The sequence below is a fragment of the Microtus pennsylvanicus genome, chromosome 1 (assembly GCF_037038515.1).
Source record: "Microtus pennsylvanicus isolate mMicPen1 chromosome 1, mMicPen1.hap1, whole genome shotgun sequence".
NCBI lineage: Eukaryota > Metazoa > Chordata > Mammalia > Rodentia > Cricetidae > Microtus > Microtus pennsylvanicus.
The window spans coordinates 130,566,687-130,583,485 of NC_134579.1; the positions used below are offsets into that span (position 1 = coordinate 130,566,687).

At 43.2% G+C, this 16,799-nt stretch overlaps 1 pseudogene; it reads left to right on the forward strand.

Moving 5' to 3' along the window:
• The first annotated feature begins 13,686 nt into the window (after nt 1-13,686).
• On the forward strand, nt 13,687-15,017 carry LOC142841109 (tRNA N(3)-cytidine methyltransferase METTL2 pseudogene; annotated as a pseudogene).
• Nucleotides 15,018-16,799: the final 1,782 nt, after the last annotated feature.

Here is a 16,799-nt window from a genome sequence, read left to right on the forward strand (position 1 = left end):
CTCAAACTGGAGAGTCACACCATAAATTCCATTTTATTTTATGGACAAATAAACGCTGGAGTAAAATATTCCAGGGCCGTCTCTTGAATACTTGCATAGCAGCCGTAGTGTAATAACCGCGGTGACATTAATTTACTGCGTCGTGCCGTGGGAAGAAAGGAGAGGAGGGAGAGGGGCATTAAAAGAGAAAAATGACTTTCCTGCGAATTTATTGGGATTGGCCTCCCTCGTTTTCAGCCATCATTAGTTGATTAGGGGCTGATGACGGCGTGGACGATTGGGCTGAATAGTCGGCTGGGAGACGCCCTGAAGGTACCTTGTTAATTGAGATAATGTCCAATTTGTAGTTACTGAACATAACTGCAGACAGGGAAATTGGTGGGTGCTGTGCGGGAAAGAAGCAGGGCTAGTCAGTGGGTCACAGAGGCCATGGGATGAGGTAGGGGAGCATTTGTGGCATCTCCTGAGGTATCATAGCTTTTAGAATGCTAGCCACTTGAGCAGACTGATGAGCCTGTCAGAAGAGGCTCAGCAAAGTTTCCTATTTGTCCCTGGAGCAGTCATCAGTGGCCACGGAGCAGCTTGCCACTGGGAAGTTCCCTCCATAAGCTTAGATTCTGGGGACTGAAGTATAAAGGTTATCCTGGAAGTTTCCAGCATACATCCCAAACTAGAGTTGAGGGAAGGGGTCCCCTGACTTCCAATACAGCTAGGTCCTGCCACCTTTGAGTAGGAGTCATTTATAGGGAGCCAGAGGGAAGAATTGTTAGTGCTGGTGACTATAGTTTTACTTTCTCATCTGTTTTCTGTTGCTATTATAGAGTATCTAACACAGGGTAATTCATAAAGAAAACTAGTCTCTTTAGCCGAGCATGGTAGCTTTAATCCCATCACCAAGAAAGCAGAAGCTGAAGGACATCTCCTAGTTCCAGGCCAGCCAGGGCTACACAGTGAGCCCTGTCTCTGTCCCACCCCACTGCACACAAAGACTTCAGCTGACAGTCTGTAAGGTCCGAGAAAAGATGCTAATACTTGCTCATCTTCTGGGAATGGAATAAATGTTTCATGTCCCTGCGGCAGAAAGGTGAAAAGAGGTGGATAAGGAAGAGAGCGATGATAAAGGTAACATACTCTCACGAGAGCAAATGTTTGACAAAGAGAGCGACTTTCATCCCTTCATGAAGACAGATCCCCCACAACCCCAAATGCTTCTGAAGGTTGCACCACACCTTAACACTCTTTGACACTGGAGACGGAGGCTCAGTGTGTTTTGGAGGGGGAAAAAACCCTGTCCAGACCTTCCCACTTGCCTGGGTGAGAATCTCAGCCTGGGCTGAGCGAGGGCTTACGTGTATCGTGGCGGAGACAGTGTTTCCCAATCTCAAGCTCCCTTTGCAGTGGCCTTGGCAGTGCGGTCCACTAAACAAGAAGGAACTCTAAAATACAACCTTCACTTAAACATCTTCAGAGACCTGGACCCACAGCCTAAACCCTCACAGCAGAAGTCTGGTATCAGTGGTTAGGAAAAAGAACAGAGCCTGATGTTTTCTGAACGGCTTAAGAAAGGCCACATATTGTCCTTGGCATTTGGTGTCATTCATTTCTGGCTGCTGTTTGTTCATTTACATAAAAGGAAGCAAACTTCAGAAAAGGAGTATAGAGGTCCAGAGGCTGCAGGAGTAGGTAACAGGGAAGAGAGCAATACAATCTCTTCTCAGAGATAAGGGAACTGCAGGAACCCCAAAGCCTGGGTTCCCTGGGATAACACTCAGCTGTGCTTCTTCTTGACCTGTGTGCTAGGAGCGTAGTTTTTTTTTTTTTTCATTTCTAAAACAGAAATGAATACAGGCGTGGCGTGGGCTGAGTATCTGTTAATTCTTGGGCATGGCTTTTCATGGTGTTAGCAGTCCCCCCACCCTTTCTAAGGTGGAGACTATGAGAGTCCCTCTGTTCCCAAGTGCTAAGAGGCTGTGCTTCCTCCCAGGCCACCGTGCCTGTCACCTCCGGACAAGCAGGCAGATACACAGACCAGAGAAGTTTGACAAATCCACTCACAAGATGCAGTGTGTGAAATGGCGGTGGCCTTGTATTCCCTGACGTCTTTCCATGCCCTTGAAGGGATTAGAAGTGGATTAACGTGAGAGGAACTGTTATCACCTGTTTATAGGATAATGGCTTTATCTAGTTTGGCTCATAAGGGCTTCCAACCCTAGCAACTTTTTTCTCTTTCATCTAGAGGGTTTTAGGTAACGTCCTTAAATCTAAATAGACTCAGTGAACCCTTAAGATATCAAAATATCCAATGGGAAGAAGGAGAGCCCCTTCTCACTTCCTATTCAACCTGAGCAGTAATTTTAAAAGCCTGCATATTTACTGAGACCTAAAACTTATTTTGCCATCTTTAAGGCTGACCCCATTCCTCTTTACCCATGAGCATAGCACCCCCTATTCCTCTTTGTGCACACACACATCACCCCATTCCTCTTTGTACAGGCACACAGCACCCCCATTCTTTTATATACACACACACCACCCCATTCCTCTTTACACAGACATACAGCAACCCGCATTCCTCTATGCACAGGCACACAGCACCCACATTCCTCTTTGTACACACACAGCACCCCAATTCTCTTTGCACAAGCACACAGCACCCTTACTTCCATTCCTCTTTGCATAGGCACACAGCGCTCCTCCCCCATTCTTTCTTGTACACACACACAGCACCCCACATTTCTCTTTTCACAGGCACAGAGCACCCCTCCCCCTTCCTCTTTGCACAGGCACACAACACTTTGAAGTTTTCAGAGTTTTTTCACCCCTCCTTAACTCAGATGATTGGCAGGACAGTCTGTGTGAGTTGGGTAGACAGAGAATTCAACACCCATTATACAGGCAGGGAGACGAAATGCAAGGCTCAAGAAAGCCAAGGAGCTTGCCAACACGCATGTCAAGTTTAAAAGAAGAGCCAAGATCAAACCCAGCTCATCTGGAAAAATCCAGCATTCATTTCACCGCCTGAAGCCGGCTACAACTTGCCCTGTCTACCCAAAGAGCGTTCCCTAACTAGCCGAGACCCAGTACCCTTCACAGAAAACATCTGTTCAGACAGATGTTCCAGGAGGTCTCTGGCTGAAGTCCCCTTCCTAGTTGCAAGGCTCCCAGTGCACATTATACTTCTTGAAAAAAAGCATCATCTTTACTGAGGTATAATTCACACACAAGATAAACAGCCTGATTTGTCGAATCTTCAAAACATACACAGTTATGAAACTAGCAACATAGTCAAGAATGAGAACATTTTCATCACCCCCCAAAGTCCCTCTGTACACCCCTTGATTTATTCTCTAACAGTCCCCAAGCAATCACTGGCCTCTCTGTTAACATCATTTGGCTTTTTTTGTTTTTATTTTTTTAAGAATTTCAAGTAAGTGAGAACACACATAGTGGGTGGGTTCTTTTCCTCAGGTCTTTTAAAGAGACTGCACCAGTTTGGTGTGTATTTAGTTAGTTTTTATTTATTGCAGTGTATTATTTCATTGTGTGGATGCATCACCGATTGGTTGCTCTATTCCCCCATTTTAGATGACTTTGTAGATTCCAGCTTGAGGACATGAAGCAAAACTACTGTGAGCACTTAAGTACAATTTTTTATGTTAAAATATACTGGGCTTGTCTTAGGAAATCACCCAGTACCTTGATGCTAGTTCCAACAGGCCATCAGTGCTATGTGTGATCTAGTTCCTCATGCCTCTGCCAACACTTAGTATTGTCAGTCTTCCTAATGTTGCCTTCTTCTGTGTATACAACTGTGTCAAATTGAAATAGTATTGCATTTACTTAAAAGCTAATGGTATTGAAAGGGTATTCATGCTCTTAACCTCCAAATGTTGTTTGTTGTGGGAGAATGGTAGAGATCTTTAGTCCGTTTGAATTGTTTGTTTTCTCATATTTAACCTGTACCAGTTCTGTATATATTCTAGATACTGAACTCAATCATACATCATCTCCCTCTCTCTTTGTTTATTATTTGCAGAATTGGGATGGATCCAGAGCCATTCTGATGCTAGGCAGGGGCTCTACCACTGAGCCACACCCAATCCTCTGGCTGGGAGATTCTAGGCAGGGGCTCTACCACTGGGCCACACCCCAGTCTCTCACTGGGGGATTCTAGGCAGGGGCTCTACCACTGAGCCACACCCCAGCCCCTCACTGGGGGATTCTAGGCAGGGTCCCTACCACAGAGTCATGCCCCAGCCCCTCACTGGGGGATTCTAGGCAGGGTCCCTACCACTGAGCCACACCCCAGCCCCTCACTAGTAGCTCTCTGCTGCTGAGCTATACCTTCAGTCCCATTCTTCAGATAAAGTTTCCAAGTATTTTCATGTTTTACCTTATCTGTTTTCTGTTTAATTCTCTTGATAAGTAAGTTTGAAAAATCCTTAAGTCCATTTCCCCCCCATTCTTTTCTTTTAGGGTTTGTTATATTTTATCAGAGAAATTTTATAGGATTGTCTTCTCAATTTTCTTCTGTTTAGCTTGGTGTATAGCATGATGGCAGAGAGGACATCTGTATTGCTTGTACAGACACATGGTTGTTTTAGCTTGGTTTATCATACATTCTTTCTCCCTGAGGACCTCAGAAGCTCTGTCAAAACTCCATCCACAGCAGGAACATTGTTCCATCTCTGGGCTCTCTATTCCGTTCAATTCATCTGGTACCTTTTGTGGGACACCAATACTGAACTATATTCATTACCATGGCTTTATGGCCATTTTAAAAATGGAGTAGCTTAAGTCTCTCACCTCTGGTTTTATCTTCAATCTCATTTCTACCTGTGTATGCATTTCCATATCACATTTAGACTCAGTTTATCAAAACTCTTAAGGGATTTTGCCTGAGATGTTAAGTCTATAGATTAATTTGAGACAGTTAAATGCTCATACTATTGAGTGTTCCATCTTTCAATACAGCAGTGCTCGGGGCCATTTTCCTGCCTTATCTTGGCAATAAGTTTTACTTTTCACACTTTTAGTATTCTGCTTCATTCATTTGTCTTCAAATACTATTTTGATTACACTATTAGAAAAAAAAAGTTATGTATCTATTTGAAACAAGATCTCATGCAGCCGGGGCTGAGTGGAAACTTGCTGTGCAACTAAAGAGGACCTTGAACTTCTGAACCTCCTGGCTCCAGCTGCAGAGTGCAAGGCTTCAGGGCATGTGTCACCACATCTGCCAATAAGTGGAGCAGAGATCGAACCCAAGACTCCAGACATCCTAGGAAGGCAGTCTCGCAACAGAGCCACATCCCCAGCCCACAGACGTTAACACATTACAACACAAGCTTGTTTTTAAGAGAGGGTCTCCCTGTGTAGCCCAGGCTGGGCTAGAGCTCACTACGTAGTTCATGTTGACCTTGAACTTGTGATCCTTCTGCCTAAAACTCCTAAGTATTGATATTAAAGTAAGTGCTGCCATGCCTAACTATTATTTAAAAAGTTCTGTTCCTAAGCCTTTCAAAGTCTTTGTTATGTATTTTATTTTGACAGTCTCCCCAAATTCATTTATTAATTCTGATTTTGGTATATTATTTGGATTGTCTTCCTAGATTGGCATATTTGTTATGTACCATTTGTACACGTATGTGTGTATATGTACACGTGTGTGTGTGTTGTGTGTGTGTATTTTGCCTTACTGTACTAGAGGGGAGCTCTATTACAAACTGTAATGGAGATAGTAGGTCATACGCTTTTGACTCTTTCCCATTTTAAGAGAGACATTTTGATATTCTGCAACGAGATATGACACGAGGAACATTTTCTTCCTTGGCATCATTAATCTAGTCCAGGAAGTCCCTTTTCACAGATATGGCTCTTCCCTCCATTTCTGATGGGGTTGCATCCAGATCCGTGTTCGGTAGTGGGTAATGTTGTAAGGGGGAAATGAGGCGACTAGATTAACCTATCAAACCCCCTGGTATAGCAAGGCGGTGCACTACAGAGCATCAGTTGTTTATCCCGCGACCACCTGCTGACTGAGAGCTTGCTGTTACTACCTAGCATCACTAGAGAGTGTCACAGCATGTCCCTAGCTTGGGAAAGGATTAAAATTCAAAATTCAAAGTACAGTTTCCACTGAATCCATGTCAATTTCACACCATCCTGAAGTCAAAAATTTATAAGTTGAAACATAGTAAGTCAGGCACCATCTGTATTCCGCCTTTGCTGAGAGTTTCTTGTCTTGAATTGGTGCTGAATTTTGTCCAATGCTTTTTCTGTGTCTATTAAGATGATTGCAATTAGTTCTGCTATAACAGGGTGCATATTCCTGAAAAGCACGATGCTATTTTAAATCTTGCAAGGAAAACCTCAGTGCTTATAGAAAAGTTGGGGTGAGAGCAAAAACAGACAAAAACTGTATTGGTCACACACACACACGTGCACACACAAACACACACACACACACACACAGCAAGCGAAAGAGAGAGAGCTAATAAAACAGCAGCCTGGTTTGTGTACATCCATACTATGGTTAGGAAAGGCAAGATGACTACAATCCACATGCTATGAATTTTTCCTGGAAATGCAGAGTTACTCTGTGGAAGAGCCTATCGGGCAGGCTGTGGCTTGTGAATTCATGTGAAGAGTGAGGTGGAGGAAGGTGAGAAGTACATGGTGCTAGGCTGAAACTGCCTGGGGCTGATTGGGATGCGCGGCTGTGGGCTTTGTGTGTTGCCACACCTCTTCATGCACCAAAAAGCAGGTTCTAGGTTGGTGTTACATTTGTCAAAATTGTGCATATTCAGTTTGTACCATTCAAATATTTCCTTCCTGAATCATCCATCTTGAGACAAGAGCACATTTCAAAACCAGTATCACAGCAGTGCTGGCATGTCTTTATTTTTTTATTTCAGTTTCCAAATGAAGGTGACTAGCAGTAATTAATTTTTGACTGTTAGATTAGTCTATCAGTTGTTGAACAAGCACACTAAGGAATGAAGCATTGTTATGTATGTATTTTGACGGACTGGCTTTGTAAAAATCATGTCTAGAAGTTTTGTTCTTGTTTAGAAATAGGATCCCAAACTGGTCTTTGAACCCCTTACAGTCTTGCCTCAGCCCTTCAAAATGCTGGGGTTGTAGGAGCGCACCACTGTACTTGGCCTTGTGGAATATTTTTATACCCATGGGGTACATTAGTACACAACTATTCTTTGCAGTGATATGTTTTCTACCTTTGATATCAGGTCAATATTAATCAGATAAATATGAATATGTTTCTCATCTTGTATTTTCTGGAGTCTTTATGTACAATTGATACTGGCTATTCAACAAGTAAATTATGAAATCCTTCATTCAAACAAACAGCTAGGCTGTTTTTGTCAGGAACTTGTGAATTAAGAATTTAATTTCATCAGTAAAGGCTTGACTCTTTTCTTCTTCCTCATGGTTCTCCTCTTCTACTGTTTTCTCTTTTCTGTGTTGAGGATGGAGCCCAAAGCATCACGGACACCTACTCATCCAGCCATCTAGCACAGAAATGAACCCCAACTCTAGCTGTTTCTTTTTCTTGAATTGACTTTAGTAAGTAAAACCATTCAAGACATTTGTCTATTTTTAAGATTTTAAAAATGTGTCTACAAAACATATTTATAACATCCCTATTCTCTTCTTTGTGTCTGTAGGATGTGTAGTGATGGCTCCTCCTGCACACTCAGGATTGAAAATTTTGTGTGTGCTTTTTTATTACTAACTATTCTGTCTAGAATTTTCTCAGTGTTGAGCCTTCAAAGAATCATATTTTGTTTTTAAGTTTCTTTAGCTGCTCCTCTCTTTTCTATTTCATTGATATCTGATCCTGTTTTATTTTTTCCAATTCTTCATTTCATTTATTCTTTTTAATTTCTTCCAGTAAAAGATGAAGCCATTTATTTCAGTGTTTTCTTTTCTAATATAAGCTGTTTGTGCCAGAATATTTCAGTATTCACTGCTCTGGGTACAGCTCACTCATTTGGATGTTTTCTTTTTATTTGGTTAGTATTTCTATGACATTGTTATTGCTGTTGTTGCTCATTTCTCTTGAAGCATCTTTTTTCTGAAAATATTTAGGGGTCTATTGTTTAATTTTCAAATATTCGTGGATTTTCCTAAAGACATTTATATTTCCATTGAGATTTGTTTCATGACAGATAGAAGACATTCTTCTTATGGTTTTAATTATCTTACATTTTTAATTAGTATTTTTCATCCTTTAATGCCTGTTTTATGACTTGGAATATGGGTTCTTTTGGTGAACAACTAACATAGACAAACAAAAATATATTTCTACCATTTTGGTTGCTTTTTGCATGCCACTAAATATTAACTTCTGGTTGATAGCCGAATCTCAGGAAACGCTTGTCTGGATCTCAGATGAGACAAGGTCTACTTGCAGCAAAAAGAAGCAGATGGGTTGAAGGTTTAGTTCTGTGGTGGAGTGTTTCACCGGCACTCTTGCTGTCCTGGGTTCTTTCCCCAACAGAAAAATAAGAAGGAGGGAAGTGAAGAAGAGGAAGATGAAAAGGAGAAAGAAGAGGAGAAAAAAAACAGCTTTTTACTGTGGAAACTGAATTTATAATTCTTAAACTTTTGAATGAAAAAAAAACTAGCTAACTGGATGAAGAATTCTATGATCTATTTAAATTCCAGTGTGATACTTTAGCTGCTAATTGTGACATCCATGAATGTGAACCTGAGAAGAGATGGAGACAAATTCTCTCTGCTACTCAGAGACTATCAGGTGGGTACACTGCTGCATAGAATATCAAAGGATTCTATGTCTTTATTGGCATTTTTGATCCTTGTTTCAGATATTGATGGCTTTTAAATGATGCTTAAATCTCCATCAATAGCTATTCTTTTCCCCACTCTCTTTTGGGTTCTTTTTGCCCCTCTTTTGATGTTTCTTAAAGCTGTATTATTATTAGTGCTACTTGCTATACTGGGGATGGAGCCCAGGGCCTAGCATGTGCAACCAGCATGCCCTGCATCCTCAGGCCTTTGCTGTGTTATCAAGTGAATGTGTGTCTAGATATGTGTGCCATGTTTCCTTAACAAACTCATCTCATACCTCTTACTTAAGTGGATTTATCAGGTCCTAACCCAACCACTCCAGCTCTCCTTTCATCAGTGCTTATGTGGTGAAGCACTTTACATCCTTTCCTTTTACAAAGAATTATTTTTGGAACAACGTTGGGTTTACAGAAGAGTTAAAAAGACATCACTAACATTTCCTATGCGCCTTTTGCTCTTTTCTCTAATGTCGAAGTTTTACATAGCTACTTTACATTTGTCAAAATCATTAAGTGAACATCAAAGCATCATTTGCTAAACATCACACCTTATTTTTCACAGGCTTTACGTCAATCTCCTCCCCCCCCCCATCATGGGGTTTAGTCTAAGAGCTCACATTCGTCTTGAGTTGTCATGTCTCCTTAGGTTCCTCTGATCCATGATAATGTCGCAACATTTTCTGTTTTGCTTGTTGTCATTGCCTTGCATTTTTGCAGAATACTGGTCAAATTTTGCATGGACTTCTCCTCAGCTTGATTTTTTTCTGGTACATTGTAATAATTATGTTGAAATTATAAAAGGCAAACACCCTTTTTGTCACAGCCAGTGAAAGGAACAGTGGCATAAAGGACATCACTGGTGATCAAAAGTTAAATGCCTATAAGAAAACACTTTGGATACATTAGTTCTTTTGAGTGATATGATTTAATTTTCCTATTCTGAAACCAAAACCCAAGACCTCGTGCATGCTAGGCAAACACTATACCACTGAGTTACATTTCCTACCCTTGGTTTACAGAATGGAGTTTCACTGTGTAGCTTTGAACCCATGATCTTCCTACCTCTTCTCTCTGGGTGATGGAATTACAGGTGTACCCCATCAAAATGAAGTTTTAATATTTTCGAATACTTTTTCAGCCCAAATACATTGCTGACAGTCTATAGTCTTATCTTGAGCTCGACCAACCTTGGGTCAAAAACAGAGTTCTTGCTATTCAATAAACAATATAGTGCAACACCTATTTATACAGCAGGTACATTATATTGGACCTTCTAAATACTCAAGAGATTATTTAATGCATACAGCTTATGCAAGTGAGGTATGTATAATGGTGTCTTGTAAGCAATATGAGCATCTTTAGATTTTAGTATCTCTTGGGTGCTCTGGAACCACCTAATCACAGACACACAGGATGATTCTATTTCATTTAGTTCCTGTTCCTCAAAGCAATACCTCAAGACTGTTTAGTTTTGTACTCATTTTATAAATTAGGAATCTGAGGGTTAATGGGGCCATAAATTATTTTCCTACAGACACAGTTAGTAAGTGAGGGGGCATGGTTTATACCCAGGCAGCTCAGCTTCCCACAAATGCACAAGGTGAATAGGAAGAAGGAGAAGGAGGAGAAGGAGAAGGAGAAGGAGAAGGAGAAGAAGAAGAAGAAGAAGAAGAAGAAGAAGAAGAAGAAGAAGAGGAGGAGGAGGAGGAGGAGGAGGAGGAGGAGGAGGAGGAGGAGGAGGAGGAGGAGGAGGAGGAGGAGGAGAGGGAGGGGGAGGGGGAGGGGAAGGGGAGGAGGAGGAGGAGGGGAAGGAGAAGAAGAAGAAATCCAATAGAATGAGAAGTCATTAGGCCCAAGATGGAGGAAAACTGGGTGTCCCCAAAGTCTTCCATTATCCAGGAGACATCCTACTTGTTCATGTCAAAGTTAACTTCACCAGTGATGTTATTTCTTGACATTTTCCTCTTCATAGGCTATGATGAGAAGTATGTTTGCCTTCTAAGACCTCAACATAAGCATTAGAATATAGCAGAAAAGGGCCAGGTGGTGGTGGTGCATGCCTTTTAAATTGGGAGGCAGAGGCAAGCGGATTTCTGTGACTTTGAGGCCAGCCTGGTCTCTAGAGCTAGTTCCAGGACAGCTCGGGCTGTTACACAGAGAAACTCTGTCTCAAACAAAGCAAAGCAAAGCAAAACAAAAAAAATATAGCAGAAAAAGCCAGATTGAGGAACAGTCCACACAAAATGTGGCTGGTACTCTTTTATCGTGGGGAATATTTCTAATTCTATCACTCAGGGAACAGAGACAAGAGGACCATGGGTTCAGGGATTCCCTCTCTTTCCTTTATCTGGTTTTGATGGGCCAGGTTTAGGGCAGAAACAGAGCAGCAGAAAGAAGATGAAGGTCTTACTTACGTCCTACTTATGAACCCAGAAGCCTGGGCTGGAGGGCACAGATTCCAGAGAGATTGGAGATCAAGGGATAGATGACGTCAGAGCAGAGGACAGTCAATTGGCAGCAGTAAAATGTGAAGCGAGGGGGAGCTGGAAGAATGAGGGCCTTTGAGGTCCTGAGAATGGGCTGTATTTCTAGCCTGGGCTCAAAAGAAGTTGAAGAGTCCCCTAGTGCTTCATTACCCACAAATGGTTGGAGAAGGCAGGAGGAGATCCAGAGTTTCATCTGGGCCAATCTGGAGTCCTATAGGCTTGGTGTTATGTTCAAAACAGGCCCTGCTGGTGATGGAGCATGGTCATTGGAATGGTCCCCTAATACCTGACTGTACACAGTGACAAAGCTGATGGTGATTGGGGACAGGAAATGCATTGCGCCCCCCACATATTCTGCAGGAGAGTCCTCCTGGGATCACACAGGGAGGGAGTGCCTCTTCAGAGGATCACTGGGAAAAAGGTTGAGGAAGAGCAGGAGTGGGCAGAACTTGTCTCTTAAAGGGGTCTTTTTGTGCCTGTGTACAGAGCCAGGGTACTTCCTGCCATGCATGCATAGGTGATGCACTCTGCTAGGTCCTCAAGGGGTGGGTCTAGGTGTCCCTGGATGCTAGCATTTCCCCCTTTTTATTTGTTAAAAAGGTGAAGAGTCAGGAGTGGCAGGTGAAGGAAATGAGGACACCAAGTTCTTGCAACTGTTTACTGCTGATTTGCGGGGCATCGATCATCTTTGGGGGTACCTGAGAAAGTTAGGGTGCTGGTCACATCCTGGAGCATCTGGTTGTCTCCCTGCTGCCAGGATGCTAACACGTTCTCCTTGCCATCATTTTGCCCAGTAGCCCCTGCTTTGGAGTAGGTTATGATGAAATTTGCAAAACACGACCTGAGTTGGATAAAGTTCACCTGACTGCTGGGCGGCACTATGGCTCTGGCCTTCTTGTCACTCAAGTCTCCCCCATCATGCTCGCCTCATCTCTGGATCTCACTCACCACTCACTGGCATTTCACCCCATCCACTGCGTTCTCTTTCTCACATGCACAAGTGCGCCTTAAAGGACCAGAAAGGCGCGACAGCAAAGTCAAGTAAGGATAAAGCAGTATCTGTGAGGAGAAGGCAGACTCTTCTTGCTGCCTGGCTCAGACAGAGCTGACTCTCCTTTAACAGGGACCCCCAGGACTAAGTGGAGGGTGTAAAGCGATACATTGCCTCCTGTGGAAACCTGATGTCATCTAAATCTCGTGTCTCTGTCCCGTGTCTCAGGTCTGGCTTTCACTCCCTTCACTTGTAGATGTCTCTAACCAGGTTCTAACCTGGCTCTCCTAACAGTTCCCAGCGGGTGTGCCTGTTCCTTGCTCCTGAGCAGGTTGGAAGATGAAGACAGTGTTGGATGTGTAGAAGCCAGTTAAAATTGTGAAAGGAATCTCTGGGAGTTCGAGGCCAGCCTGGTCTACAAAAGCTAGTTCCGGGACAGGCACCAAAGCTACAGAGAAACCCTGTCTCGAAAAACCAAAAAAAAAAAAAAAAAAAAAAAAAAAAAAAAAAAAAAAAAAAAACAACAACAACAAAAAAGAAAAAAACATAAAAAACAACAACAAAAAATTGTGAAAGGAATTAGCATCATTTAGGAAAGCCTATGACCCGGAATGATGGCTCAATGATTATGCCTAAATTAAAAATGGCTGTATCTCTCAGTGCCCCGCCCCGCCTGTGTTTCCTTTATTTTCTGAACAGCACTTCTACCTCCTTTTCAACTACTTTGAGAGCTTGGTCACTGTTTTTGATATGATATAGCCTGAATTTCATATTTTTAAGCTTGTTATTTTCTTCAGCAATTAGTTCAAAAGGACTATAATGGTATAGCAGGTATCTAAGAAAAGATAAGGGAAGTGACTCTAAGCAGCTTGGTCATATAAGTCTTTGATTCAGTTATGCTTTTAGAAATTATTACAAATACCTACTATATCACAAAAAGAAAAAACAAATTTGAATGAGGAAAATAGTATGCATTGATAAACATGGTAGAATTAATAAACATACTCACTTCCTCAGAGATTCCATATTGAAAGCTTAATTTTTATTGCAATGTATAAAATAAAAATACAAAATTTATTATACATTATTAAAATTATTTGCTTTTCTTTTTTATACTGATAAAGCTTTTATTTATTTATTTATTAAAGATTTCTGCCTCCTCCCCTCTACCGCCTCCCATCACTGGCTGCCCTTATAGAGGACTTTGGTTTGATTCCCAGCACCCACTTGGCAGTTCATCCCCGTTTGAAACTCCAGTTTTGGGGCATCCAACGCCCTCTTCTGGCCTCTCTCAGCACTGAATACACATGGTACACACACACACACCATACACACACACAACACACAAGTTAAAGAAATAGCCGTCTCCGGTGTCATGGTGGCCTCCACCCCTGAAGGCATGACGGAGGAGACCCAGGACGGGAAAAGACGGCAGTTCGGGAACCGGTTCCTGAGCGATCCGGCGCCCATCTTCCACTACAATGCATGGGACAATGTGGAGTGGTCAGAGGAGCAGGCCCCGGAGGCGGAGAGGAAAGTGCAGGAGAACAGTTCCCAGCGGGTGTGCCCGGAGAAGCAAGTTGATTATGAAGTCAATGCCCATAAATACTGGAATGACTTCTACAAAATTCATGAAAATGGATTTTTCAAGGATCGACACTGGCTTTTTACCGAATTTCCTGAACTGACACCCAGTCACAATCCCCTGACGGACTTACCCCTGGACAGCGAGAAGAGTGAGGTCTCTAAAGACAGAAGCTGTGAGGACATCCCTGGCTTAACCACAGAGCGGCACGGGTGTTCTTGGACCAGCCGTGGATGTGACACTCAGGAGCTTCCTGTGGAAGAGACTGTGACTCGGAAGCTCAGTCACCTAGAAATCTGTGGTGATGGATTTCCTGGGTCCTCGGCCACCTACCGAATCCTTGAGGTTGGGTATGGTGTAGGAAACACAGTCTTCCCAATTCTACAAACTAACAACAACCCAAAAACCTCTTTGTTTACTGTTGTGATTTTTCTGCCACGGCTATTGAACTGGTCAAGACAAATTCAGAATATGATCCTTCTCGATGTTTTGCCTTTGTTCATGATCTGTGCGATGAAGATGAAAGTTGCCCAATGCCCGAGGGCAGTCTTGATGTCGTCGTCCTTATATTTGTCCTCTCAGCAATCCTTCCAGACAAGATGCAGAAGGCTCTCAGCAGGCTCAGCCAGCTCCTGAAGCCTGGAGGGGTGATGCTTCTTCGAGACTATGGCCGCTATGACATGGCTCAGCTTCGATTTAAAAAAGGTCAGTGTCTCTCTGGAAATTTCTATGTGAGAGGTGATGGCACCAGAGTTTACTTCTTCACACAAGATGAGCTGCACGCCCTCTTCACCGCTGCGGGTCTGGAAAAGGTGCAGAACCTGGTGGATCGCTGCTTGCAGGCGAACCGAGGCAAACAGCTGACCATGTACCGAGTCTGGATTCAGTGCAAATACAGCAAGCCTCTCCTGCCAGGTGTCAGCAGAGAGGTGCCCGTGCCCCACACCACATGACGTCATCATGTGTCAGGGATTTTGTAAGGAGACATTTGTAAATTTTGGCCACTTGATGTTAGACAGTCTGGGAATCCAAGGAGCTTGGAACCTTGAACCTGGGAACAACTACTTTTTAGTAACATTGACAATTGTTTTTACTTGTGAAGTCCATTAATATATATTTTCTCAAGTTCAAAAAAAAAAGAAATAAAAAGCAAATCTTGCTGGGTGGTGGTGGTGCACGCCTTTAATCCCAGCACTCAGGAGGCAGAGGCAGGCGATTCTCTGGGAGTTCGAGGCCAGCCTGGTCTACAATTCCAGGACAGGCACCAAAGCTACAGAGAAACCCTGTCTCGAAAAAAAGCAAATCTTGTGCTCTACATTGGGACAATGGGAAAAGGTAGCCTCTGGGCAGGATTACACCCACTGAAGTCTCCAACTTTTGAAAATGCATATTTCATTTGAAAGGAAGAGCCTGAGCTGAAAATACACCTGCAGGAGCGCCTTGCTCATAAAGAACCTCCTTGAGGAGTGTTTCCTTAGAGGCAGCTGCCAAAGCACACAGAGACCCCTGCAGCAGGGCCAGGTCAGCTGCAGCTAGCAGCAGGACACAGCCATCCCAGTGGTGCTGGTTTTGAAGGCATGAAAGCCACAACACTGAAGGGCGTATAGAGCCTTGTTTTCAAGTTCCAGAGAGCCTCTGAGGCCATGCAATGTGTTGCTCCCTGTAAAGAGGCCCTGAAAGGCCACTTCTGTGGCTGGGTACCAGAGGTGATTGCTCTAGATGGGAAAAAGTTTATTTTGGCCTCTAACCTGTGAGTTTTTGAATATGTTCCAGATCAAACCACAACATGGAATCCTTCCATTCTCCCCTCTTCCCACTCCCTTCTCTCCCCTGTCTCCCTCTCCCTCTCCCTCTCTTCTCTGGCTCCCCTTCACCCCCTCTTTCCTTCCCCTATCTCCCTCCTTGTGTCTCCCCGCCCTGTCTCCTTTCTCCTCTCCCTCACCCCTACTACAGGAGGCATAAAAAGCTCCACTCAACAGATTTCCAGTACAGAATACATAATTAACAGGTACCCTGTCATATGGTAGGTCTCCAGAGTTTATGACCCTATCATAAGAGATTCTGTACCCATTACTTTATACATATATATATACATATATATATATGTATATGTGTATATGTATATATGGTGAAAAGAAAGCAATTTTCCCCTTACCCCACATCTAGGACTTGCAATTTGAGATTCTTAAACTGGATACTGAAACCTATGTCTAAGCCATAATGGGTGCATGGAAACCCTCGTTGCTGGTCAGGGTTCCATTGCCCCTTCCAGAGATTTCCTTGATCTGCAGCATGTATATTCCTCCTGGCTCTGGCAATGTTCTCGCCCTAGGGAAGTGCAGGTTTTGGCAAACTCTGTGGTTCATGTGTGCTCATTAGCTAGGTGGGACCAGCCAATGACTAGTGTCCCAATACTGGCAGTTAGTTTGGGCTCAGCTGTGTTCTTTCTGTCACAGTCAAACAAAGATTATTTTACGGTTTGCATCGGAAGTGTTCCCCAAAGACTCCCATGTTGGTTTGGTTGCACATGCTGGCTTTGGGGAAGCAAATGGTTCATGATGGCTCTGATGTCATAGGTGGGTCAATCCCCTGATGAATCATTTCAGGTAGGTGGTAGAAAGTAGGACATGGGGCCTGGCTGGAAGAAGGTCATGGTTGGGGTGCCTTGGAAGCGTAGGACTTATCTCGGACCCATTCTCCCCATCTCTCTGCTTCCCGCTACCTTGAGGTGGGCAGCTTGTTCCATCAACACAACTCTTTGCCGCAGTGCAAAGTCTATCAGCACAGAGCCCTGTGACCATGGCTTTATGAACACTGGGAAATCGTGAACCAATATCACTCTTCCCTCTTTAAGTTAATGTCCATGGACATTCTTCCCATGTCAAAGAAAGGATTTCATACTT